The 26,424-nt window shown below is 45.5% G+C and overlaps 1 long non-coding RNA gene across 1 annotated transcript; it reads left to right on the top strand.

The window, feature by feature from the left end:
- Nucleotides 1–238: 238 nt before the first annotated feature.
- LOC125948744 (uncharacterized) lies at nt 239–7,226 on the top strand. The gene is made up of 5 exons (XR_007468607.1): nt 239–363; nt 424–528; nt 595–624; nt 685–778; nt 7,116–7,226. It is a non-coding gene; the product is annotated as an uncharacterized LOC125948744 (long non-coding RNA).
- Nucleotides 7,227–26,424: the final 19,198 nt, after the last annotated feature.

Raw genomic sequence — 26,424 nt, 5'->3', positions numbered from 1 at the left:
TGTATGTGTTTGCTTCAATAGATGGCGCCATATTCGTTCCAGGAACAAATTGGTACAAGAATCGAAGCAGCCAGACCGAAAGACAAAAGGGTTTGTTCGCGAGTAGTGTGTGCTTAATGATTTCTTAGAAAATGGTGTCATTGTATGAAATTCGTTTGTGATGTGTGCGGGAATGTTTGGCTATTCAACAGATCCGATGCGAGACCACCGGTTGATTGTGTGTGGCCCGGGTACTGTGGCGCGGATCGCGACCTCGTGCTTCGATGAAATAAAATGATGTGTATAAGGTTAGTTGAGATTAGTGTACAGATGAAATGTACCGAACGAAAATGTGGTTTAAGTTATAGGAATTGCGTTTTACCGGTAAGATAACTATGCCGGGCATTATAACAGTATGATAATCGCATTTTTATTTGTGTTTAGCCTTTTCCATGCCTTCAACTAGCTATCAAGGTTGCCTCTAAGAGAATCCAGGGGGTCTTAGGTGACTAGCATTTTCTGCCTTAAATGCTTCTTTCTGATGTTGAGGTAAGTTGTGCAAACCGTGATGGTGTTTTAATTTCTTTTGGATTAATATTGATTCTACTTTTTTAGCACTGGCCGATTGATTGCATTTTTATTGAGGTACTGTGATTGATGAAACATTTCAGTTTAAGTTTTATAGCATGATATTTTTTTCAACAGAAATCGACGAATTGAATGCCTGAAGGTTGTGGCCGAAGTACTTACAGCACGCATTTAATGATATCTTGCATTTAATCACGGAACATTTAATGAAGTAAGTCCTTTTTTCAATTTGGGGCTAGAAAACCGTCATAGTCACAAAGGGGGGGGGGGGGGGGGGGGGTAGTCCTCGCGGGTGTTCCCATTTGTGGCATCTTTGTTACTCGAGCCGTGTCTGTAGTAAGACAATATTTTTACCATTTCCGTCCACGAGCGACGCCACTTAACGCAGCAAGCCGCGTCAGCGTTTCTTCCATCGTGCCGCGATCGAACGGTATTTTTATTACGCTTTCGAGTGATGGTCGAGTGCTGGATGCGCGACATAAACAACGCGTTCTCCCGCTATCGTGCATTCCATCACATTATGCTGAGCGCAGCATAACGTGAGTCGGCTATCGCGAGCGCTCGACTCAACAATGTTGCGCGGAGCGACATTGTTGAATCGACCGCGTAGAATAGATTAGCACTCGGCACAGTTCCACCACACGTGGCTTCCTCAATATGCTCTTCAATTTCGCGATGGATTGGCTTCTTCTTCAAAGGAGAATTTACCCTAGTACGGCTAATGAATCCAGGTTCCTGGGCCTTCGTTAGCTACTCTGGAGACCTAGACCTCGCTAAAACTAGGGACCGGCTACTCTGGCCATATGTCCCAATTTTCCGTGTGGCACTATATATTTGTTAAGAGATTTCTGAATTTTTCAATACTTTTCTCCATTGTTTGTTGTTTCTTGTCACTCAATCTTTTCTGTCATTGCTCCTTTTCGTTTATGCAACTGGTTCAGGGGCTAGGCCGACTTTTCTTTCGGTCCGTGGGTTATCATCCCGGCCTTATTCCGGGCCTGCTCGGAGGTTGATTGTTGCGCGCCCCAACTCGGTCGCTTTGGCCCCTTTTAGCTTGATTTAGAAGTCTATCCTATTCTGACTTGCAAAGCTGACTACGGCTTTGAGGTATTTCACGTCCTTCTTTTTGAAACTTTCTTCGAACTTCTCTAGCGTGATGTTACGGTTTCTTCTTTCCACCCTGTATCTCTCACAGGAGAAGGTTTTGTGCCTTCCTGTTTCTGGTTCATGGCATAAGTCACAGTTTTCATTGCTAGCTATCTTCATCTAAGCCAGCCAGTATTTGCTGTGGTCGTGTCCTGCGAGTAATCTATTAATTATTCTGATTTCTTTCGATTTCAGTCTCATTTTGTTGTGCCACATTTTAGTGGGTATCACCCTTTGTATCCTGTAGAGGGTTTTTCCTTTGTCTACACTATACTGTATATACCACTGGTTGACCTCTTCTATAATTTGGTTTTTTAGATTTTTGATTATGTCTTCGAGGCTCTCTTTATTTTCAATGATCCTGTCGCAACTTGTTCCAATTTTGGCCATAGTGTCCGCTCTTTCATTTCCATAGATTCCCACATGGCTGGGGATCCAGTGTATGGTCGCTTCCGTGTACATACAGTTAATTAGCACGTTACTAATGGTCTCCTCGACGACGTCGCTTTCCAATGCTTTTTTAAGTGACTCGCAGGTCGCTTTACTATCAGTATATATTATAGGTCTGCGGACTTTCCTTGCTATTGCCAGTTTGAGAGCTTCGATTGCTGTGAGTTCAACCGTACTGATTGCAACGTTTCTGGCAAGCTTGAATGCCCATTCTCTCGTCATTATTGTGTCCTGAAATACTATGCCTATACCACATTTGGAGTCACTTATACTTCCATCGGTGTAAATACGTGGTCGGTCTTTGGAATGATTATTAATGTACTCGCAACAGATCTGCTTTGCAGTCAGTGTGTTATGGTTATTCTTGCTTCCTAACAACCCAGGAACTTTTCCTCTTATCTCTATATCACCGTTTCTTAGCTCGTTTATTCTAAGAGTGGGAATCCTTTTAATGAGGTGTTCATTCTCAATTGCCGACAGCTCTTGTCCCGAGTATCTCTGCCTTGTTGTCGCTCTTTTTATGTCTGTGAGCTGATGTCTATTGGCCACCGAGTGGGTTATCGTTTTTATCGTTTCCTTGGCTATTACGTATTTCCTTCGTATGTGAGACGATCTCTGCTGCCAGCGCCATTAACGTGTTAATTGGTGTGGTTCTCGTACATCCAGTCACCTTCCTGAGTGAATGGTGCAGGACGACATTCATTTTGTTTTGGAGGGTCTTGGAGGCATTGGCTATCGCTGTTGCTCCGAGTTCTAAAGGGCCTTTAATAATTGCTCTGTGTACCTGTATCGTCTTTGCGGGGTTTACATGATTGCTCCTATTGCAAATCATTTTTATAATGTTGATGTTTTTCTGCGCCTTCTGGATTGCTAGGAGTGTGTGTTTGTGGAATTTGAGGCCTTGGTCGATGGTGGTGCCTAGATATCTATATTCCTTTGTCCTTTCTATTTGGCGGTCATTAATTTTTAATATAATCTCTGCATCTTTCGGGAAGGTCATCATTTTTGTTTTCTCGGTGTTTATCTCCAGTTCCAGTGTCCTGGCTGTTTTTGCGAAAACGTCCATTTGCTTTTGTAATTCCATCTGGATTGCCTGCGTCGTTCCAGTGGATATTAGGACGAATCGTCTGCGTATTGGATTAGGCTAAGTTTTTCTCCGGTGTTCCTTTTATAAAATTGTGCAGTATAGATGTTGAAAAGAGTTGGTGATAGTACATCTCCTTGTGGGAGTCCTGGTGTCACCACTCTGGTGGCTGATTCTTTTCCGACCATTATTTCCAATTTTCTGTTGGCTAGAAAGTCACCTATCCATCTCACTACGCTTCCTGGTGTCATCCCTGCCTGCAGAATTTTGACTAGTTTGTTTATGTTCACACTATTATATGCGTTTTTGATGTAAGTAATTTCTTTGTTGTTCAGTAGCATAAGGTTCGTGTCATTCAGTTCCTCCAGAATTGCTTCTCCCCTGGAATCTGTAATGTCGTCTCCCCAGATCATATGGTGTGCGTTGAAGTCCCCGGTCAGGATTTTTAGTCTGTGCCTATTTTCCGTTATTTGTTGTATTATTTTGTGCATCACGTTTCTGTAGGTTGTTATCGGTGTTCTTGGGCCTGCATATACTGTCATTGCGAGCATATCTAGTTCTCCGATCTCTGCTGCTATGACCTGTATATGTTCATCAGTTCTAATCCTGATAGTGTTGTCTATTTTGTAACATTTTTTTAGGACAATTGCGCATCCCCCGTATCCGTCTTCTCGGTGGTCTGCGATCACCCTGTAGTTTTTGATATGTATGGGATCCTCTGGTTCCATCCATATCTCCTGCATGCATATGATGTCTGCGTTTTCCATGTTTGCCACTCTGGTAATCTCGTCCTTATTTGTCCTCAATCCTTGAATGTTCGCTTGTATTCTTTGGATAGTCATATTTTTTTTGAGTTTATTTCTTCACCCTTGTGTGGTTTAGGCAATTGTTTTTCGTTCTAAGATTTCTTGAGAGAGGTTTCATCCTCGCCCAATCTGTTGACATCTTTGTCCTCTGTTCTAGCTTTTTAAATTCTTTGGTTGAGGCCTTTGGTTTCATCTATGCATTTAGTTTCATATGACAATGTTCAGGTGTACCTTCATTGTTATTTTCCATGTTTTTTGTTTCAGTATTGTTCTGTGTTTCCTTTTCGTTAATATCACTATTTACTACATACAAATTGTAATCTTTCATGATTGTAATATTTTCGGTGTCCATATTCATTTTCTTTGTCAGTTGAGTGATATGTTCTCGTGGTTCTTGCTCTTTCATTACTTGTGTGTTTGTGCTTATTGATGCTCCTTTCACTGTTCCCTTGATTGGTGCAATACATTCTGCTGATGTAGTCTCTTTCTGTGTAATTTTTAGCGTATTAGCGTAGCTCATGCTCGTTGTGTATGATCTCGGGATGACTGGACATGTCTCCCTTCTGATCCTTTTTGCTTCCGTAGGGGATCTTTTTTTCCGTTCGTTGGATTTTGGATTTTGCATTCATCCATGTATACTGGGCAGTTTTTATCCAGGGTGTGGTGGTTATCACCACATGATACGCATTTGGTTTCGGTACATGCCTCCATATGCATCGGCTTGCTACATTCGGCACACGCTTGCTCTTGCTCCCTGTGGCATCTTTTCTTTGTATGCCCCAGCCGCATGCACATGGTGCATCTCATCAGGCTTGGGATATACAGTTCCACTTTTACGGGGTATAATCCAAAATCAATTTTCCTTGGGATTCGCGGTGATTTGAATGTGATTATAGCCAGTTTTGTGTTGATTAGTTTACCATCCTTGTCCTTTCGTTTTATGATTTGAACTTCCGTAACGTTTTGTGATTTTAATTCGTTCTGAATTTCTTTTTCTTCCATGAACAGAATATCATCACATCTTACCTCCCCCTTCGATTGGTTTAGAGTGGGGTGTTCATTAATTAATCGGGATTGTTTCCTTTCCCCCTTCGCACATCTTGATCTTTTCCAACTTTCTCGCCTGCGTGATGGCGCCTGCCTGAGCTGACGGGCTGAAGCTTGAATGATCTTTTCCGGTATTCGCAGCTTCCATCAGCATTATCTGCTTACCGTCGTTAAAGTATACATCCTCAAGGAGGATAGTGCACTGTCCGATTTTTCTCTTTTTTTCTCATTGGGAGTCTGCGAGTATCGCAAATTCGTTTCTCAAGGGGCATCCCCCCCCCCCCCCCCCCCCCCCGAGGTCAGATACTCCCATCGCCTTCCTTCCAAGACCTCTTTCTCACAATCTTTTTGTTATTCGGATGTCTATAAACCTACTCTACCAAAAAATAGATGACCGGCGCCTTTAATTTCTTGATTTATTAGGATTTTTCTGTTTTACTGCAACTCGATCAACCGCGTGCTTTTGATGCAGTGAACACGGCGATGGATGGGCGATATCGTTAGTGTTTTGCTGCGCAGGCTTTCCGGGATAACTGCCATACCTCATTTGGCGACGGTTCCATTTCTCATACTCAAGTAATTTTACATCGCTTCAGTCTTCTGACTCGAGTACTCTTATCAATTGCGCGTCCGTTGTTGTAGCATGTGCGAGCTCGTACTCTGTTAAAAACTCCACGCGGTTTGCTTCTAAGAAAATCATTTCCCGAGGGCTCTTGCCTTCCTCAAAAGGGCTGTCCGTACCTTCGTATAGCCTTGATGATGGGTCGTCAATATTCTCTCTTCCACGGATGTATTCTATGTCAAAATTGTAAGGACTGAGCCTGAACGCCTACCCGTCAGCACGGTTTAAGGCCCGTTTTGAATCTTCCCGCAGCATGTTCAAAATGAAAGTGAAACCACCTTGCGCGTCTGTTCGTAATATAAAGTGTCTGTCTAGCAAGAAGTATGAAAAGTGTTCTACCGCCCATGCCGATGTCAGTGTTCGTTTGAGTTTCAGTATTCCAACTGTTGTCGACGGCGTCGGTTCTTCTTGGGGCTGTGTCTTTCGATCCGAATGATTGGTTTGTTTCCATGATCGGCTCCAGCTTCTGTTCCATTTGGGACGTTCGTTCGTCGAGTCTCCGATTTGGGGCGCCACCAACGCTTGTGCCGCCGTCCTCTGCTTGTTCCGAGTTTTTTTGCCACTCGGACGCTCGTACGTATCTACCTCGTGCAGTCATTCTTAGTTTATTCCTAATATTAAAAGGAAGGGGATGGAAAGGGAGGGGGGGGGGGCAAAAGAGGCCCGCGAGATAAACACACTAATCATCAATTCCGATCCGATCCGTGCCGATCAATTCGTTATCGGGCCTTTTTCCCGCGGTCGTCCCGATCCGCTCATTTCATCGATTCACTATTTAGCCTTCATGTGTTTTTAAATAATAAAAACCGCCATGCCGCTATCCTACCAACGTAGTTACAACCTTTTTCAGGATTCATCTTTATCAAACAGAATTTGGTATCCTAAATCTGCTATTTTTCCAACAAATAACAGATTGCCCGACAATGATGGTACATGCAATCCTTTTTCCAGTTTCAAATTAACACTTTCATCGATGCCATTTCCGGAGACTATACGTATTGTACCATTGCCTGTTGCATCAACCAACTTTTCGTCGGCCAAGCTAATCATGATTTCGTTTCGTTGAAAATTGATTAGCCCCTCTTTGTTATTGGTCATGTGGCCTGTTGCCCCCGAATCAAAATACCATCTATAATGAGCTGGCGAGGTACATACGTTACTGGCACCAGCGTTGGCGTGACTTACCGCGCGAAGTGGGTAAGCCACTGAAGATCTCGCGTGTCACCTCGACTCTAATGGTCTCTTCTCGCGATGTAACCGTTAGGTTCTTTCCTCAAAACTGTCACGAGAGACAACCCAGAGCCTGACTGCTTCGGGCACTGCCGATTAAAACGCACTTTTTGAATCCACTTATTCACTTTTTGCGTTTGTTATTCACTTATTTTTGTTACAGGTTTGTTGTGTGCTTGGTGCCGTTCCTTGGGGAGGCAGCACCCGAGGAAAATTCCGCTGGGGGACCGGTGGATGTTTGAGCTGTTGTACCTATTGCTTCAATTGTTTTTAACCCCAAACAGGTAAGTAACTGTATCTTTATGTTTCTTTTGACTATTATGGCTACACCTCCTTTGACGGCGCTTGTTCTGTCTAGTCGATGCACAATGTAAACGGCAATACTGAATTTCATTCCAGGTTTCGGGAAAGTTTCCGATACTGCGCAAATATCTTCTTTCTCGCTTGACAGAAAATTAGTTAATGCGTGTTGGTGACGTTTAATGCCGTTAGCATTCCACTGTGCAAGCTTAACTCCTTCAGGTGAATGGTTCATCGCGAACAGTGGTTTTTGGACAATTTGAATGATGATTATAATTTGGTCCTCTTTCATTTTACATTGTTTCATGGACACAAACGTGTCCGTTAAGATATTCAAGATCTCTGGGCCGGCCTATTTGGGAGCATTGTGCTGACAAATGATTTTCCGCACATTTGATGCATTTGACTTCACGATTGTAGGTCGCGGCTCCATGGCCATACATTTGGCATCTGTTGCATTGCATAATGCCGTTTTTATTGGCGTAAGGGTTCCAACGAGGGGATACCCTCTCGTTTGCAAGCCCCGTTATTTGTTTTAAGAAATTAATGTTCGTCTCACCTTTGAAAAAGTGCAGAAGGAAGACTGCTTGCTCTTTATATTTTTTATACGTACGGACGTAATTGACCGTTTTCTCTTCTTCCAATTGGAAGGTATGATAGTGTGCGTCATTTTCGTTTAACTCCTTTAATATCATCTTGTGACCTGGAACGTCTCCTGCTCTGATAACTATACTCGCTCTAGCGTGGTTTAAGGTGCAGTTTACCACACCAGCTCTGATTATTATTTTGTGCCAGCTCTGATTATGATTTTGTTGTTTTGGAACTTTGCTGGCACATTGGCACTTTGTCTTCGGCGTCGTTATATCGAGAGTTGGCTAGTAGTGCGTATTGGTTGGGTTGGGTGACATTCCTTTTTCCTTTTTGGGAACCAGAGTTCCTTTTTTTCCTTTTTGTTGCCATTTCAGCCCGGCACCCGGCTTGTTCTTTGTTTCACTCTCACGTACTATTCTTCAGACACGCTCACTGACCTTTAATAGTTGGTTATCGCTTGCCGGTCGACAATCAATTGTGACGATGCAGGTGCTTTCTTCGTAGTATTCGCCACGTTGGATGGAATACAGAATCCCTCTCGATGGCCAACGCGACCACAATCACGGATTTGTACGAGCCGTATGTGCAATCTCTAACCCAATGAAATGCGCCACAGAGCCAGCAGGGGCTTCATGTCATTGCAGCTACGTTGTTGCGCTCATTAGATCTTTTCACGATCCGCTGGTGTTTGGCAGAGACGGCAAGTCACTGCCTGCACTTGTTCTGCCGATTCTGTAGCGATCAATACACTGTCCGTATTTAACCGCACCGAACGTTGACACTCGGCAGTTAATTTCTCCAGTGTCGTGTCCTTTCGATCCTTAATTAATGCCACAGCTTCACACGAGCAGCACGCGAAAGCTAATAGATCCTCAGATCGGGTCTTTGTGATGCTAAAACACTTGTACCGTCTACTCAATAGGGATTCCTTCTTGCATTTCGTCGAACGTTAGGTCGCCGGGGGTTCGGGGTAAAATGAAGTTGCAAAAACGAGTGTGCTCCGCCGCGCCTAGCTTACGTTCCAGCAGGTCAAACCTTTGCTGCTTCGTCTAGTCGGGAGACATCTTGCGCGAACACCACATCCACGTATCGGCCGTACTAGGATTCGAATGTAACGTCTGTTTCTGCATCGTACCGAAATTCCGTAATGTTACCAGCGAGAGCGTCCGATATTAGCTCGGACGCGAAGACTTTGCTGCTGCTGATTTGGCACTTGCTGTTGGGAGCCTTGCGTTACCTGCGCTAATAATTGCTGCTGCTGTGCCATTTGTTGTTGCAACAAAAGGATCATTTGCTGCAATGCGCCGGTGTCTGCTGGGGGCTGGTGCAATGGTGACTGCTAAACAGACGCCGCAATGGGAAAGGCAGCATTTTGTGATAACCGACGCTCATCCTCCATTTCTTCCTCAGGGCTGGCCATACGGCAGAGCTTACGTGTAATTTTCGAGAGAATTTAGGCACTTTCTGGGAGTAATATTTCACTTGGCTCTTTCATCTCGTCGCTATATACTCCTTTCGCTCATTCTATCTCTCTTTTTGTACTTCTCCTTTGTTCGCCTACTTCTCCTTTCTGTACCTTTACTGCTAGATTTACGGTAGCCCTCTTGAATAGCCCGGCCTTTGTCCGTACCCATGCCTGCCAGCATATCTCATCCTTCCATCAATAGTTAATATGGCCTCTCTTATCCTCTCAATTACCATCTGCAAACGTATTGGCATGCTGCTAACAAGATTTTGTAGATGCGCTCGATTTTTTTCCTTGCTTCATGTACAGCATGAAAATATGATTCCTTATTCGTTACATCATCCTTAACTACTTTTCTATCTAATAACGCCCGTATATTTTCAATCGGATTTAAATCCGGGCTTTGGGAAGGCCATTCTAACATTTTTACGCAGCGAGAACGCAAAAAGCGGTGTTTTTTTTGCGGTGTGCACTATCCGCTTCATTGTCGTTATAAAGTTCGGTCGTGTCTGCTTCAATTTCCACATCGTCTTCCATAGAATCATCAACATTATATGCTAAACATATGTTATGTACACCGAGTCCCCCCGGTATAAGGGTTCCAGGGCAGGAGGAAATGCCTGCTTACTTTACTTTACTTTATTCTCCCTATTATCTTAATAAATACGGCTCCGCCCGTAAGTTACCAGCAAAAAAAAATATGTTATGTAAAGCAACGCTGCGGTTATACGATTTTTCTGGCCTTAGTCGGGCTGTAGTGTAGCTTTCTAGCCCTATGGAAACACCGGAATCGCATTTTCAGCAATCCGATCGTTCTTTGTACGATGCATCTGGCTTTGAATCACTTGTGGTTGAACAGCGCTTCCCGACGCCGGCCTCTGCATTCCGGTACGGTACCAATAATACTACTTCTTGGGGAAATCCTGCGTCATCCAGCAACATGGTATGCCTTTCGCCACTTGCGTACCGGTCCTTAATGTTTCGATGTATTGTAGATAGACTCCAAATAAGTGAATCATGGTTTGCTCCAGCGTACCGCGCATCGACAAATCGGATCACTGATTTATGATCTCAGGCCTGCAAAAAGGAAGAGGCTCAACAAATTGGTGACAAAAATTGTTTATCAAAAATAACCTTCACGCAACTGTTAAACATACAATTAACACGTTCAGGCTGTAAAATCCTTTTCTATTATAGTACACGGGATGGATATTTTGTTCTGGAGCTATTATACCGATTTGTGTGCCATCAATGGCTAGCACACAACCAGGTATCCCGGATTTTTCATAAAAAGGTCTTTTGGCATCTTGCTGCTCACTAGGTGTCATCTTCATTTTTATCTCACGACTGCAAACGTGTTTTCCATGATATCTAAGAATTCAGCAAACACGCTAGATATCATGGACCGAGATAAGCCGATATACATATCGTTGCCGACACTCAGCTGATAGCTTCCAGTGGCCAGAAAACGGAGAGACGCGCCGATCTTCAAGGTAGATGTCGCAGCAGTGTCGCGGAAGGATAACTTGAAGTCTTTCTCAGTTGCATTGATAAGGTAGAAAATAGCTTCCTTATTCAATCGAAACCACCTGATGCAACTGTTTATAAAAATATGAAATAACTAAATATCTATGTGCAAATTATCATCCGAGTGCAAATTGATACTCACTCATTGGCCCCCATTCCGAAAAAGCCTTCATGTAAGGCAATTATAGCACGCTCCCGTTTCCTTAGGGGATTCGTACTTTTTCTTTATTCTCTATCCCCTGAATACATCGCATGCCCATAGCTCATTTGTGGCCTCGCACAATGAGCATCTCTGGACTTCGTTCACGGACAACATCCCCTTTCCGATGTTTGTGAAACACAGGTGTCTAGAATTCTAATACGTGTGCATATGTAGGAAGCACATTTCTTTTTTGTTTGGCTTCCCAAGCAATTCGCATCTTTTTATCCATCTTGCTAGATATAACAATTACCTACATTTGTTCAGCAAGTCCTATTAGCGATAAGTGATGATTCTTTGGAATCTCTAGGTTGGTGGTGCACACCTCTATCATCTTGCGTTAATTCCGCGCATCTTTTGGGTTAATTCTTGGTAACCGGAATAAATTCTCTACGTGTTTATCAATCACCACTCGAATATCTTACTATGACAGGAGCTAGTAGGCTCAACTCTTGCTTTTAACAAAGATATATTTAAAGCATTATTTTATTGCTCCGTTTCTAACTGACGCTTCAATTCTGTTCGCTTCAAAACGTTCTGTAACGACGCGCGTTCGCATCCAATGGCTGTATTGGCAATTTTCGTTTAAAAATACTATTGGGGCTTTGGCTGTGGTGTCCACTATAGGACCTTACTTCCTACATTATTGTGGCCCTTCGACCATTTTTCCTGTTATCGGGTCTTTTGCCATATAACGACGACCAATTTGACCGTGACTTCCGCCTTAGGTAGCTTTATATAAAAAAAGAGAAAAGAGATGTGGGCAATTTCTTTCTACTGAGGCGGAATGTAGTGGACTTTTCAACCTTTCCTTTCTATCGCTCGGATAACTCGGAGGCAGTCGGCTAGACCGTGTATGAAGAAATCTTCGTATACGGCGTCGGGGGTCAGGGCGGACCACCTCGCAGCGACGGAGCTCCATCGACGCCACGCCGCAATGGTAGAACTTCCTGACGCGACATCTTTTACGTGAACCCAGTGAAAAGGCTAAACCTAGGTAGGGAGGTTTGAACCTGATCATGTGCGAACTTTCCAGTTCGCCAGCCGCGATGGCCTGAGTAGTCAATGGCGTCTTTCTTTTGTAGCAGGTTGTCACCAGGAGTTGATTCAGGAGGAGTTAGAAATCAAACAAAAGTATCGCTTCCGCTTGGAGCGACTTAGAATTATGGCAAGAGAAGTGGTTGGTTGAAGATGGGTCAGGTCGCTACATTCCCCCTCACTTACTGGTGCTTGTGGATCATCTCGCAGAGGACGGAAATGCCAAGGAAAACGTAACACGGGTTGAGGGTTTTGGTGGGTATTTTCAGGGTTTTTATTGGTTTCCCCTTTCTCAGAGCCAGATCTCCGCATCCCAGGAGACCTCCTGGTTCATAAGTTCGTTCAACAATTCCAGATATTCAGCCTCCTTTTTTCGCTCCTCTTCCCGACGGGCTTCCGCCTCTGCGAAAGCGCGGGTGCGGTAACGCACCCATTCGTTGTCTTCCTCTTTCGATTCGTTTTGGTTCTCCCCCGGCTGATGGGTGAGAAACTGGGCGGTCCACTCTTCGGTGGACATCCGCCCCGCCTCCCAGTAGAGGGCGGCCCACGAGGCGGCACCCCTCTCGTCGAACCGCCGGGCCTGGCGGGCGTCGGCCCATTTGCCGTTTGGCGACTTCTATGATGTTTCCTGCGACCTGACGGAACGCCATCTCAAAAAGGGGTTTTTTTTGGGGTGATCGCGATGAATCTGAGGCCTTCTCTGGTCGGCGCAGTGGCGAGGACACTGTGGCGGTTATGGTATAAACTTGGAACACTTCTTCACGGATCGATGATAAGCGTCGGATGGGCGCCGTGATCAGTCTTTTATATGATATGTATTGGTAACTCTTGTAGCGATTTGATAGAAGTTTTTTTTATTTTTAGTAAGTGTTCTCACAAACTTAAAACTCTGTCTTACTTCCCCGCTGGCTTCATCGCTACTGGCCTTCTCGCGAGAACGAACGCGCGCGGTACGTATTGATCACCGTTTTGGGTGGCTTTCCCACGGAAGAACCAGTCAGAAATGGGATGAAGAGGCCTGTGGAGAGGTCTGTGGAGAGGTTTCATTTCCAAAGTACAACTCGATCCGTTTATTAACATCTAAGGGCTTTTTTTACTCTTAATCCTAGTACTAAGGGTTATGTAACCGACACATTCCAACCTTTTTCCCACACTTTCGCTATGTACATTTGGTAATTCTATCTGTCTGGCTGATGCAGTCCGTGAAATATATTGGGTTGACGCCAGTTTTATGACGAAAGATTTTCCTACGTACGTTCCCGCATTAATATTCGCTTCGCGTGAGAACTCCATTTTGTCATTGCTCCACGGGTTACTGTAAGGTGGATTTTTCTTTCGGAATAGGACATTTCTTTCGGATTATCTTTGGGCCAATAAACAGGGGAAAAAGCATTTTGTTTAGAAAAATTTAAGACCCTTTTATCCTCTATTTTGGGCATTCTATTCCCAGCCCTTCTCCCACTCCCGCTGCTCTTCTATCTGCTGGAACTCGGTCTGTTCCTGGAGCCATTACAGGATCTCCCGCTCCCTTCGGACTCGCTCTCAATACTGAGTCCACTCATTGTCCGAGTCATTATCTGACTCGTGTATTGGGGTGTCGCGAAAGAATGCATCCCACTCCGTGAGGTTCATTCTTTCTGCCTCCCAATACAAGGCTTCCCATGATGCGTTGCCGATATCGGTGAATCGACGAGCCTGGCGCCGGTCCATATAAGCTATGGTCTCGGGCGAGAACCAAGGGAAAGGTGGCTGGTTACCCGGGCGTTTTTCGGCGACGTGCAACACTTGGCGATCTTCGTTGTCAGAATGGGGTCATTGCGATCTGCTGCTTTCCTTTTTATCAACTTGTCCTTTGCTATGTTTGGATTAGTAAAGGGTGGTGGGTGGGGTGGATGGTGGCGACGGGGGTTCCCCCTTGCACTCTGCGTACGCTGTCGTGATTGTCAGTCCGTGGGACTCATCCTCATGTTTCGTTCTCGTGGTTGTTTAGTGGAGTTAGTTTTCGCATGATCATGTGTAACTGGATCAGTTGATTGCTGGCTGGACGCGTTGCCAGCTGCACTGGAATCCGCGGTGCTATCTCTTGTCTGTCAGAAAACTTGGTAAGTTGTAGTCGAAAACACTTAAGCCGGAATATGAATTTTACGAGCACTTTATTCGTCACACTATTGACCAGTGAGTTTTAATAATCAAGACCGCTACAAAATTGCGCTTTTGCTTTCAACGTAGCTTTTCGACTGTTTCTTCGCGCGCGCTTCGTCTGTCTACCTTCAATGCTTCTCCGCTAGAGGGCGTTATGTTACCCTCGGCTGTCACCGGTGGTGAAATACCAATCGTGTTTTGGCAACAGGGTGTCTTTTAATCTCAGCATAACACGTAGGAACCTGGGGGACATTTTCTGCAGCAGAAACAACACCATACGAAGTAATAATATCACGGAACCAACCTCCCTGGTGCTTTGCACTCCCTCTACCACTAGACCTAGGAGCAATCTCGATCATTTGGAAATTTGAATGGAGTTTTAGTGAAGGTTTTTGGGGCAAGGGTTCGTTGCATTTATTGTTATTGTATTGACCGTGGTAGTGTAGGCGAAATTTATTGTAACGACTGTGTGGTATCGCGCGGAATGTAAGCAGCTTAGGTTGAATGTTTGTGGTCTGTGGCCTGCAAATAGCTGAGTATTAAGGTGCCCTGTTTGGAGTGGAGTATACTCCGATTGTTCCCAGACTGGTGGTCCTTGCAACTTCGGGTCCGTGACTAATGTTGCTTTTATCGTTTTCTCGGGGGCGGTCCAATCATAATCGTAAGCACTTCTTTTAATTGGATTGGGCCAGTGCCAGCCACCATTTTCAGCGTCGTCGTCGTCGTCGTAGTCCACTTGTCGTGGAGAATTGTTGTCAAGCCTTGTTGCTGTTTAGATAAAAAAAAAGATTACACAAATAAGCAAAATTTGCTAAGGATTGTTCGCGAAACCATTCCTGCCTCTCGTTTAAAAAAAAAACTAACTCAAACACAGTCCGGATGGACTCGCAACCTCCTGGAGCGCTGATTTGAAAGAAAAGGATTTGAGCGAAACATGCACACTGAAGGAATTATGAAAAATGCACTTACCAGAACGCTTACTCGATGGCCCCGGTTGTGGCTCTGGCAGAGTCAGAGAACCCTCCATGAAGTCATCGTCGTCGTAGTCCACTTGTTGTGGAGTATTTCCGTTCATTACCTATCAAAATGCGTATTTAGATTTTTTCAGTGCAACCGGCTAACTTTAGTGCAACAATACAAATGCCGCAGCGGCTGATGATCGTAAAATGCATAATTACTGCTAAGAATGATTCGATTCTAAGAAATGTAAACTATGTGTAAGAAATATAACCCTTCGTAAATGGTTATTGGTTATATTTCACGTTTTGCAAACAACAAGCCAACACGCTCGTGTTGCACGAGCAATTACGAGAATGGAAAAAGCTCAGCTAAAATGGAGTTCGTCAAAGAGAAAGACGAAAACTCCCACACACACCACCTGCGCTACCTGCGTTTTCGCTACTGCTTTCACTGCTTGTTTTGACAATAGCAAGTTTATGCAAGTTGACATATTTACATTTCACATTTTAACTTAGAACGGCTTTACGACGCCAAAACTAAAAAGGAAGCAAGTAAAAATTGTTGAAGCATCCTGTGACCACCTTACGACGAGTCGGAAATCCGTCGAAGGAACCAACTCGATAATCAACGATAAGCTAGCAAGCTAGGCAAATGGAACGTAGGAACCGACGAGTATCTTAACCTATATAAGTTGTCATAATCTAGTATTCACTTAGTTGTATCGAATAGCAATAACGACTTCTATCTTTCGACTCAGGTTCGGCGGTATCGGTTCGTTGTCCATGACGATAAAAACCGTCGTTCTTGTACACACTAATGCTGAGAGGAGAGAAGGGTTAAGAAGGGAATGGTTAGGCGGACCGAATCAGGTCAGGTGCTTGGGGAATGACCCACTTTTGCTCAGGTATTTTGGGAATTGTTGTAGGAAAAATGTGTTCCCGAAAACACGCACCGCCTTGCTCGTTTTTAAATGGGAATGCCAATTCGTTGAACTTCATATCTCGTGCCCCGAATTTCTTATTATTCTCCTGGTTCCATAGCCGATATCCAACTGGTGCATATCCTAGCATGATACACCGTTGTCCAGTTAAATCCAACTTGCCTCGCTTTTGCTTAGGAATCCATGAATACGCTGCACTTTCAAAAATACGCAGTTACTCGACATTCGGTGTCTCGCCGTGCCATATTTCTGCAGGTTTTTTTTCCGTTCTTCAAACCTTCAGTAGGGCTTGTTGGGGTTTTCGGGTGATTAATGTGAAATACAAAATCACTTCCACCTTCGGAAAGAAAACAAAACACGTGTATTCTGTTCTGAGCAGTTATTGTCGTTTTGGGATATCATCCTTTTCTACCGGTATCTGATGATACGCTAGTTGCTAGTCAATACAAGAAAACTCGGTCTTATTTGCGAGAATCGTTGAGAAGTCCTGATTGTGCGTGCGGTATTGGATAGCGATCTAGCACTGTGATAGCGTTCAGGCTTCTGTAATCCGTAATCCGTAATTGTCCGTCCGACTTCTTGACCATATGTTATTTGTAATTTGTAATTTATTTCGTATACGTCAACGGCTCATCTGACCTAATTGGTGTATTCGTTAAAGGTAAATTTTACATAAATAGATAGATCGTCCGCATAGAATAATTGAGAGTCCTGCCTGAGGACGAGGCTGAGATGGCCAGTGAGTATCGATTGGTTGAACAGAAGTGTTAGTGGTGATATAAACGCAGCTTCGCAACCTTTAATAATTGATGCCGGTAACACTGGAGTGAATACTGGAATACTGGCCTCCGTGAATGCTGGAGTGACACTCGAAATGCAATCTGCCGGTATATTTTTTAGTGCTGCATTTTGGTTGTTATGGGTTGGTTTGCTGTCGTGGAAGTTCCCGGCAAAGTGAGTGGCGAAAGCCCTGCATTTGTAATCCGTTGACAGTTATCCAGTGTCATGAGTGATGGAAGATGATTGCTTTCTCGTTTCGATTTCACGTAATTCCGAAACGAGATAGAGATCAAACGAGTAGAGATTTTTACTTCCATGCTGTGTGTTTAGTTGCGGAGTAAGACTGCGTTCAATCGCTTATAATTGCTATGGCCTGTAGCATGTGGTATGCTATTTTATCGCTGATCGTGTTGTATTTACGGTAAATCTTAAGCCGACGAAATTTAACCCGCTTCAATTCTTCAAGGTGGACCAGGGAGTCTTTTTGACGTGGGTTTTTTTTTAAAGGCGTCGAATCGTTGATGATGCCTAGTTTCATGTTTCATTGAGTATTGTATAAATGCCTGGAAATCATGCAGTAGATTCATGATGCCGACGTCGCAACTTTTATCGGGTGGAATGTTAACCACCCCAACGAATAGTGAACAGTGCGGTGTGGTTACATAGCCACTATGAAATGAATGCTTGATTGCCAGGAGCACTCGCCTCCGCCACGTGTGTGAGTGCTCGTTCGTTCTGAACGGTCGGCCCGCAAGACAGAGTACTCATTGGTGAATAGTCGCTTGTCGGAGATAGTGTCATCCAGCCATGATGCAGTGATCGCTATTACCTCATAGCTACACGATTGGACGGCTGACCAAAAGCTAACAAGTTTAGTTTAAAGGCCTCTTGTGTTTTGATAATATATAGTTAATTGGTGTAGGGTAGCCGGTATTCCTCGTTGATTATTAATTATTCTTAGTTGATTATTCATGCCGAAAGGACTTTTAAGGTCTTGTTCGGATGGTTCGGTAGTGTCGTTGGCGGACGGGCGGGTGACTATTGCAGCAAACGACGGTCGCGAGCCTCCAGAAACAGCATTATTGTTGTCGCTGACTGGGCCGCGATGCACCGACGAAGGAATGTTGTTGGTACCGAACACAATCAACAACTCCGACTTCAGCTCAAACACGATGCTCTCCTTAAGGTCGGAAACAGCCACGTCCAGCGGCAAACGCTGACCGGCGTTGAATGCCTCAGCACGCAGCCTCTTGGCAATCGATCTCTTCATAAGGGTGAAGCACGCAATGCAGGCCCAAAACAGCTGTTTGTGCTTGGACAGCTCGTCGAGCAGAGTAGATGGTACACCGGCGGATGGTGTGCAATGCTATGTAGTATTAAGAGTTCAGGGAGATGTGGGTGATGCACGGTTCGCGTCCTGATGACGCCAAAAATAGAGCTCCGAAACACCAGCCGTTGATGATGCCGAAAAATAAAGAACGTCTAAAAGTCAGGCACAAAGCACTATCATACACTGTTGCCGATAGTAAACGAGATCGCCGCGGAGTAGTAATTTTAATTCGCTTTATTTATTGTGATTCGCTCTCAAGCGAATAAAATTAGACGTACTCAGTACGGCCGCCAAATCTGATCTGATCGAAGTCGCTTTCGATTCCCGTTATCTGCTGGAAACGCTGTCAGTTGGCACCGGTGAAGGGGGTACGCCACTATTTACAACACACACAATCCGCGTCACAGACAGGTACAGTTGGGAAAACTGAAGGTGGACATAGGGTTCAGACGGTGAAAAACGACGAAATAACTTGGGAAACTCGAAACAGACACAGAGTGAACAAAAACACGTCCGATCGTTGCCGAAGATGCGTTTTCCGTTGTAGTGGACTTGCCCATGGGCTTTCTGATTGTTGACACATATGCCTTGCTCCACCAGGAATCTAAATTTTGCTTTGGCCTCCTTCCTTTTGTCCACAGACAAACGACGCAGCCGATAGAAGACCGGTGGACCGTTTGTTACTATGTGATGGACGGTATGCGCTTTTGTTCGCTTGTTCTTGAGGTTTAAGACGGTGATCTCTTTAAATTCCTTAAGAATTTCGGCGAATGGGGTGTCGCTATCGTAGGTTGTGATCTCTCTGCCGATGTTGCGACGTTTGCTATTTGTAAATTTGTGCTATTTGATCGCGGGCGGCATTTGTTTTACAGCTTTACCCAAATTCTTCGCCTTCACGGGGGCGTCCCGGTACTGCTGATAACTGCTTCCGCTCTTCGCACTATGGCGCATGAGTTGCTGTATTGTTTTAATAGCGTCACCGTTTTGTATTTAAAAAGTTCAATCACTAATTGGTTTGTGCCACGCTTGCTAGTGTCAATTATTACTGGTGTGGCACGGTTTAGTATTGCTATCGTTGTTGAACACTTTTCCATCGCTAATATTTATCTTACACCGCGTTCAAGTCGGGAACGGATCTGGCAGCTCGCATGGCGTTTTTACGTTCCCGCTTCTTTCACAAATCGCGCACCCTCTTGTGAAGCTACGCGAAACACCATTGCCGCTATTATATATACGATTAGCTGAGTGTTTTTGTGGTAACCGGTGTGTTCCTCCTGCATTTTGAGAATTTGTATTTGGGCATCGCCCTCTATTGATTTACTTGAGTTTTATAACCCATTTTGTTCAATGTCAAAACGAACCAATAAACGATATCGCGTCTACGGCAACTTGCACGTTACGATTGTCAAAACCTGGGAGTAGCGGTATCTCGGTGGATCACAAATGGCAAGGCGGATTTTGTTCGACAATGTACCAGCTTTTCTTTCTCAGTGTTCGGTGTCCGAGTGTGGCGAGCCGGGGAGGGTCGCCTTGGTTCTACCTGGTCTACGGTGTCCAAAGTCAAAATCTCTGCTTTATTCACAATTTGGTGGTTTTATACGATTCATAGGGTTAGTTCTTAACTTATGTTACAATGAGTTGAAGTGAGACAGTTGGAGTGTAATTGTGTCTATTTGCTGGATCAGCGCACTTGTGCCTGTTGCGTCGCTTCGGTGCGAGTTTACCCAAGTTCCGTCGTTGCTGCGCTGAGCCATCGGTAATATAAGCCGTGCGCTTGAACAGAGCATCAGGATAAACTTCAGAATATGTCTCATCATATATTGGTTTGACGTCATGTTTGATCATAAGTTGCTCGTGCTTAGTGGACATCGTGAACCAATAATATCATTCCTTTCGTGCGAAACGACTACTTTCACTTGATACAAACCTATTAGCAGGATAGGCGCATACCCTTTCGGAAACGATTTTTAAAGATTTCGGCACGATCCCGATCCTTCATCGTCAGGGGCTTGTTAAAGTCGGCCTCGTTCAAACTGTACTGTATGACCTTGAGGATGTAACAAACTCTGAGTAGCAAACTCCACCAGCTGGAGTACGCCTCTACCTGTTAGACATCCTGGCGTCCGGCGTGGATGTTTACGGGGCTGACTTCGTCCTCCTCCGTTTCCGTCCTCCGTTTCATCAATTTGTTCCCCACTTTGCTTCGGACAGTAACAAATATTCGGACCCATTTGCCCACATCGATGGCCTTGATTGGTGCCACTGATTCGTAGCGGTGGAGTCCAATATCTTCCCTACCCGATGTGCCACTAATTATTTATACTTTCTGTGTTTTGAATTAATCCATGCCAACACTGTTTTAGAATCACTCCATACCGTATTTCAAACTTTTTTTGAGGTGATTCTTTTTTGACGAAGTTCATCAGCCTAACTCCTAGGAGCCTGCAGTATCTCCTAGGACTCCTAGGGGCCTGCAGTTCCAATCGTGGTATTGAAAGTGGTTGAAACTCTTTGTGGAGCTCTTGCATTAATTCCTTTCCGTGGACTGTAAGGTTTGATATGAGTCCCAACGGATCAAAAACACTCATTACAAAGGACAACACTTCTATTTTGGTTGCGCTCCTAATCAACACCCTTACCTCGGCTGGTAAATGGTCTACTGGTACTGCGGCCACATCCACATCACTTTCCCGGACCCTTTGAGCAAGGAGGTCTGGGCGTCTTTACGCCTGTTGGTGTTCAGTTGCAAGACGTTCAGAAGTATGTCTTGCCGGTCCTCGGACATTTTGCTGCTTTTGTGCAGGGATTGCCTTCGCACGTCAGGCATATGGCTGCCTTATCGCAGTCCTTCATCCGGTGCCCAATGTCGTCGCATCTCATGCAGCATTTGGTACGATCCGGCCCCTTGCAGTTCCGGACTTGTGACCCCGTTCCAGACACTTGAAACAACGCTATTACTCCAGTGACACCGGTTTCGCGATCTTAAGTTGGCAATTGGTCACTCCGAAGAAAATCTTCTACCCGATCAGCCGGATTGCTGCCCTTGCCTTGGCTTGGCCGTGCTCTGGAAGCAGTCGCTTATCGACTTGCACACCTTTGAGCAGTTCGTCGTGTGGCGGAACTAAATGAGTATCGAATCCTTCCGAATCGATTTTCAACTTCATGCCTATTATCTCCTTGTTTTTTTGTCGCGTATCGTTTTGTAGAACTTCCAGCAGGCGGCACATTTCTCTCCGACTAGATAACATAACAGCTAGATATCACAATTCAATTCATTTCCAATTCAAACCTTAAAGTTACCTTAACCTAAGGCAGGAACAATTCAAACCATACAGCTACAGCTACCTTAACCTATAGCAGGATCAATTCAAACCTTACAGCTACCTTAACTTGACTCCCACGATTCTTCAGAGTTGATTTGCGATGAATGACATGATTACGTTTTGATGCATATTTTAACATGTTCGATTGTTGTTGCAAATGTGCAACTTTATTCAAACTTTCAAAATTCAATCTCCTCAATCGCACAAATCTCCGAAGTAACGATTAGTGTGTACTTCGCGCGTTTCTTCTGTACTGGTCCCTGCAATCCTTCTGCCGGCGGATGATCGTGCGGCCGTTGCCCGTCCGCGGACTTTGACCCCCTGGGTGAACACTCGATCCAGGTGTGCTTAGTTCACCCGAACACAGCCCGGACCGAGTGTCACTTCATCCGCCGGCAGCGCCCTTTATTTGTGATCGCTGGCGTCACTTATTTGTGACATTGTCCCCCTTGTGAAGTGCCTGGTTCGGCACTTTACTCTAGTCACCAGCGATCACGCTATCTCCTACCTGTCACTCCGTTATCTTATCTGTATCTAGCGTTATCTTATCTGTAACGCTGTTCTGTCACTTAAGTTTGATGTTTTCCTTCCGCACGTGCGGTTCGCTGCTCCGGTAGGTAATATATTTTCTTCTAACCTAACTATCTGTGCCTTCTATCCTAGGCTTCACGTCCAACACGGCAATCTTGGTTGCTGGACGTTCGTAAATCTGCCCATTTGGTGCCCGTATGGTTACGCGCCGGACTTGGCCGTCTCGCGCTAGTACCACGGCCGCCACCGTCCCTCTCGGCCAGTGGTTGCGCGGTAAGTTTTCGTCCGCAATGACGACCACGTCTCCCACCGCTATCGGTCGCGCCCTTTTCACCCATTTGCTTCGCCTCGTTAGCGTCGGAAGATATTCCCGGACCCACTTTCCCCAGAATACGTCGGCCAACCTCTGCGACGTCAGCCACGATGTCTTCAGTGTTGCTGCCTTGTTGTCGAACGGGAGATGCGGCTTGTCCCCGTTGAAGCTGCCAAGTAGGAAGTGGTTGGGCGTCAGCGGGGGTTCCGAGTCGAAGTCGATCGGGACGTCAGTCAATGGTCGCGAATTAACCGTGTACTCCACCTCTGCCAGGGCCGTTTGCAGGACTTCATCGGTCGGCAGTCGAGGAAGTCGCATCTCCAGCAGCGCCTTCTTCACTGACCCGATCAGGCGCTCCCAGGATCCGCCAAAGTGTGGTGCGCCAGGTGGGTTGAACACCCAGCGGAGGTTCGGCGCCGTATCTTCCATCAATCGGCTGCTATCAACCTCCTTTAGTGCATCTTTCAACTCGCGGAATGCGCCAATGAAGTTTGTGCCACAGTCGCTGATCAGCTCGATCGGTTTGCCTCGTCGAGCGATAAACCGCCGTATCGCTAGGATGCAGGATGTCGTGTTCAGTGTGTGTTTCTCTGTTCGTCTCCCAACTGCAACGGTCAACGGACCGAAATAGTCGATCCCGGTGTAGGAGAAGGGGGGTCGGAAGGCAGCAAGACGTTGTTCGGGGATGTTTCCCATCAATGGGGGTTCGGGTCGCACGTCGCGGTTCTTGCATCTCTGACATTGTTTGCGTACGCGGTTGAACTCAACCCGCAGTCGGGGAATATGATAGTGCGACCGCAACGCATTGATCGCCGTCTGGTGGTGTCCCTGGTGGTAGTAGCGTCTGTGGGTGTCGTCGATGATGAGGTCGCTCACGAGGTGTTCCCTGGGCAGGATGATTGGCCTTTTCGTCGCCTCGTCGACCCATGGGCAGTTTGCGAGCCTACCACAGGTACCCTGTAGTTCAAGCCGTGGTATTGATATGAACGGCAATGGTGCGACGGGCGTCTTTGACCCTATGAGCGCGCACTTGATGAAGTCACCGGCTACGAATCGGAAGTAGGCCACCGCTGCCATACCATTTTCGCTTGCGTGGCAGAATACGTGGAGCTGTGCTGTCGCGTTTTCTCTGTAGAGTGTACTATGGTAACATCTGGGTACGCTGACGTGGTGTAGTTCGGGCAATAGCTGGATCCAGGCGCTCCACTTCTTGGTTAAGTCGTCATTGAGCTCTTGGTCCCATTCAAGCTTGGTGCGCCAGATCTCCTGCAACAATACTGATAGCAAATCTTCTTCGTGCTTAGGCGACCTTCGGTAGGTGAACACATCCGCACTCGTGTCCCACCACATTCCTAGGACCTTCGACGTGTTACGGCCTGCGCTCGGATTGTGAACTGGAGTCGCTTCATTAGGCGAGGTTGGGTGCTCTTCCCCTCTCAGAAGATGCCTCAGCACACGTTCCGAGTTCGAGAGCCAGTTGGTGATCTCAAATCCACCTTGCGTGTGGATGTATTTTACTTCATCGCATAGTTCGATGGCTTCCTCTTCGGTGTCAACGCTCACTAGCATGTCGTCGACATAATGTAATGTCTTAATGCAGTCCACCGCCTTTGGGTACTGCTCTGAAAATCGGTCGGCGTTTGTGTTTTTTACATACTGCGCAGCACTAGGCGAGTGGGGCCCGTGTGGGATCCAACCGAGCCTTGTCTTGAATGCAGCTGGTTCCCCAGCTCTTCCTTCGACGCAGTCGAGAGGGTGTCCTAGGTGGCAGTTGTCCATCCCGATCAATAGCTTCGGTCGAACATTATCGTAGGAGGCGATTGTACGGCCTTGTAGGTGTTTATAGCGTTTGGCCAACTCGACCGATGACACCGACTGCGGGGGCAGGTCCAGCTGCGACAGGGTGTACACTTTCTGGAGCACGTACTGCTGAGCCGTTGGTTCGACGCCTGATATGCCAAGCAATAACTCCACAGAGTCCGGTTCCTCGCGGCTTCGGTCGTCTGTCCACTTTAGGCACATTGGGCGGGGCTGGCCCTCAGCACCGAGTTCCGCAGCCAGCGTTTTGTCAATGAACGTAGCTGACGAACCGTCGTCCAGGAACGCGTATGTCTCGACGCTTTTGCCCTTTGCTGTGATGATCACTGGCACATAGCGGAGTAGCACTTGCTGGCCGTCGATGTGATGTGATTGATTAATAATATTGTATTAAGATGTGATTAATAATATTGTATTAAGGTGATATTATAAGTATGTATCATGACGACTTACACCCGTACTGCAGCATACATGTAACCACAATACATAAAGGGTAAAACCATTCACTATCATACATGGTGGCAATAACTTATATTCTAGTTGTTATGCTACTAGTATAAAAGGATCGAAGTGAATGCATGTTACCTACAAAAATTGCATTCTTGTAGCTTGCTGTAACACTTGTGCTTTTGGTCACTAAAGCAAGACAAAGGAACCCATGTAGATCAGGGTTGTCAACTCCGTACTTGGTCATTTCTGACAAGACTCGCACTGCAATTTGATTGTTGTGGCCTAGCATTTCAGTTGAAATTGCTGAGAATGCCTTCTTTTGTTTCTGAGCAACATCATGGACAGCATTCACTGCAAGCCATGTATCCTTGTCAATGTGCTCATTCAATCTGCAAAGCATTCTGTAGATGTACTCTGGCTTCGTGATATCTCTGCCCTTCTTCACTCTTCCATCAATCTCCATTAACCTGTTATCATTATTGACATCACAAGTTTCATATGATCGAACAGGCCCCACTGACTCCTCTGACTCTGATGCAGGCACAATGGGCTCACCTACACCAACATTTAGTTTCCCTGGGCCTTTGAACTTGTAGCCTGTTGGGGAGCATCCTTTGTCCTGACCACACTTGAGTATGCTGCCTGATACAATGCCATCGGTGGCATTGGCCTATGAGTACTCTCATACTTCTCAATTAGAGCCTTTGATGAATGCTCTATTGGCACTCCACCAGTAGCATGGGCACCAAGCTTCATGTACAGCTCATCATTGAATGCCTTCTTCATGCTTGCATACTGCTTGTACGTCTTCACAATTATCTGGCTCCGCGCCTTCTTGTCATTCATGGTGCGTGTGGCACACACAGCAGCTATTACAGCCACTGTTGCATCTGACTCCTCCAGGTAATGACCACCACTCTGACAGCTACACGTCAAAATTTGGAGAGTCTTTCCAATTGCCTTGTTCTTATTACTGAGTGTCAGGATGATTGCCAGTTCCTCAAGGCTATTCTTGGAAAATATTGCACCACAAAGTGGTGTCATCAAGAAGATCCCATTGGCAGCACATACTTCCACTGCCATACAGAATACCTTCACAGCTAGCAAGCTAGCCTGCTTCATAGTAAGTATCATCTGTCCATTTATGACTGATGGTGTGGTCATTGGCGGCTCAGTAGTCTTATATGATGCAACAAACACTGCTGTATATCTTTCGTGTTTCTCCTTGGTAGTATCAACAAACCGGAACTTCCATCTCTTGTCAGCTTGTCCCTTCTTCACTTGGCGAGATGCTGGTCCAACTTCATAAATCATCTTGACTGCAAACTCTAAGGCATAGCTCTTAGTGTCAATACTAAGACCCATACCATAGTCAGTGCAAAGACTCTTGAATGAGTCCTCAAGCTCAGAAAAGTTGAACTGCACCCCTGAATGAAGGCTTGCCACCTCAGATGGAGATATCCCAAGGATGTTGTACTCAGCAGCACCATCATGCTTGCCAAGAGCTTCAGGAGTCACACCTCTAACATTGAACTCACCCTCAAGACCATTAGTCGATGTTAGAAAATCCTGGACACTCGTACCTTTCCTTGTTTGCGACGACATGATCACGTACACAACCTAAGACTGTATGAAAGACTTTTGATCTATCTGAATTGTATGATAATGCAACCCTGGTGCTTATCTCCTTGACACTTCTGATGTTCAGGATCTGGCCACTCTCAATATAACACGTTGTTAGTGGTGAAAGTACGTATATTCTGTA

Source organism: Anopheles darlingi, chromosome 2 (genome assembly GCF_943734745.1).
Source record: "Anopheles darlingi chromosome 2, idAnoDarlMG_H_01, whole genome shotgun sequence".
In the NCBI taxonomy this organism is placed as follows: domain Eukaryota; kingdom Metazoa; phylum Arthropoda; class Insecta; order Diptera; family Culicidae; genus Anopheles; species Anopheles darlingi.
Note: the sequence above shows the minus strand (reverse complement) of the source record. Positions and strands in the feature narration are given on the sequence as shown.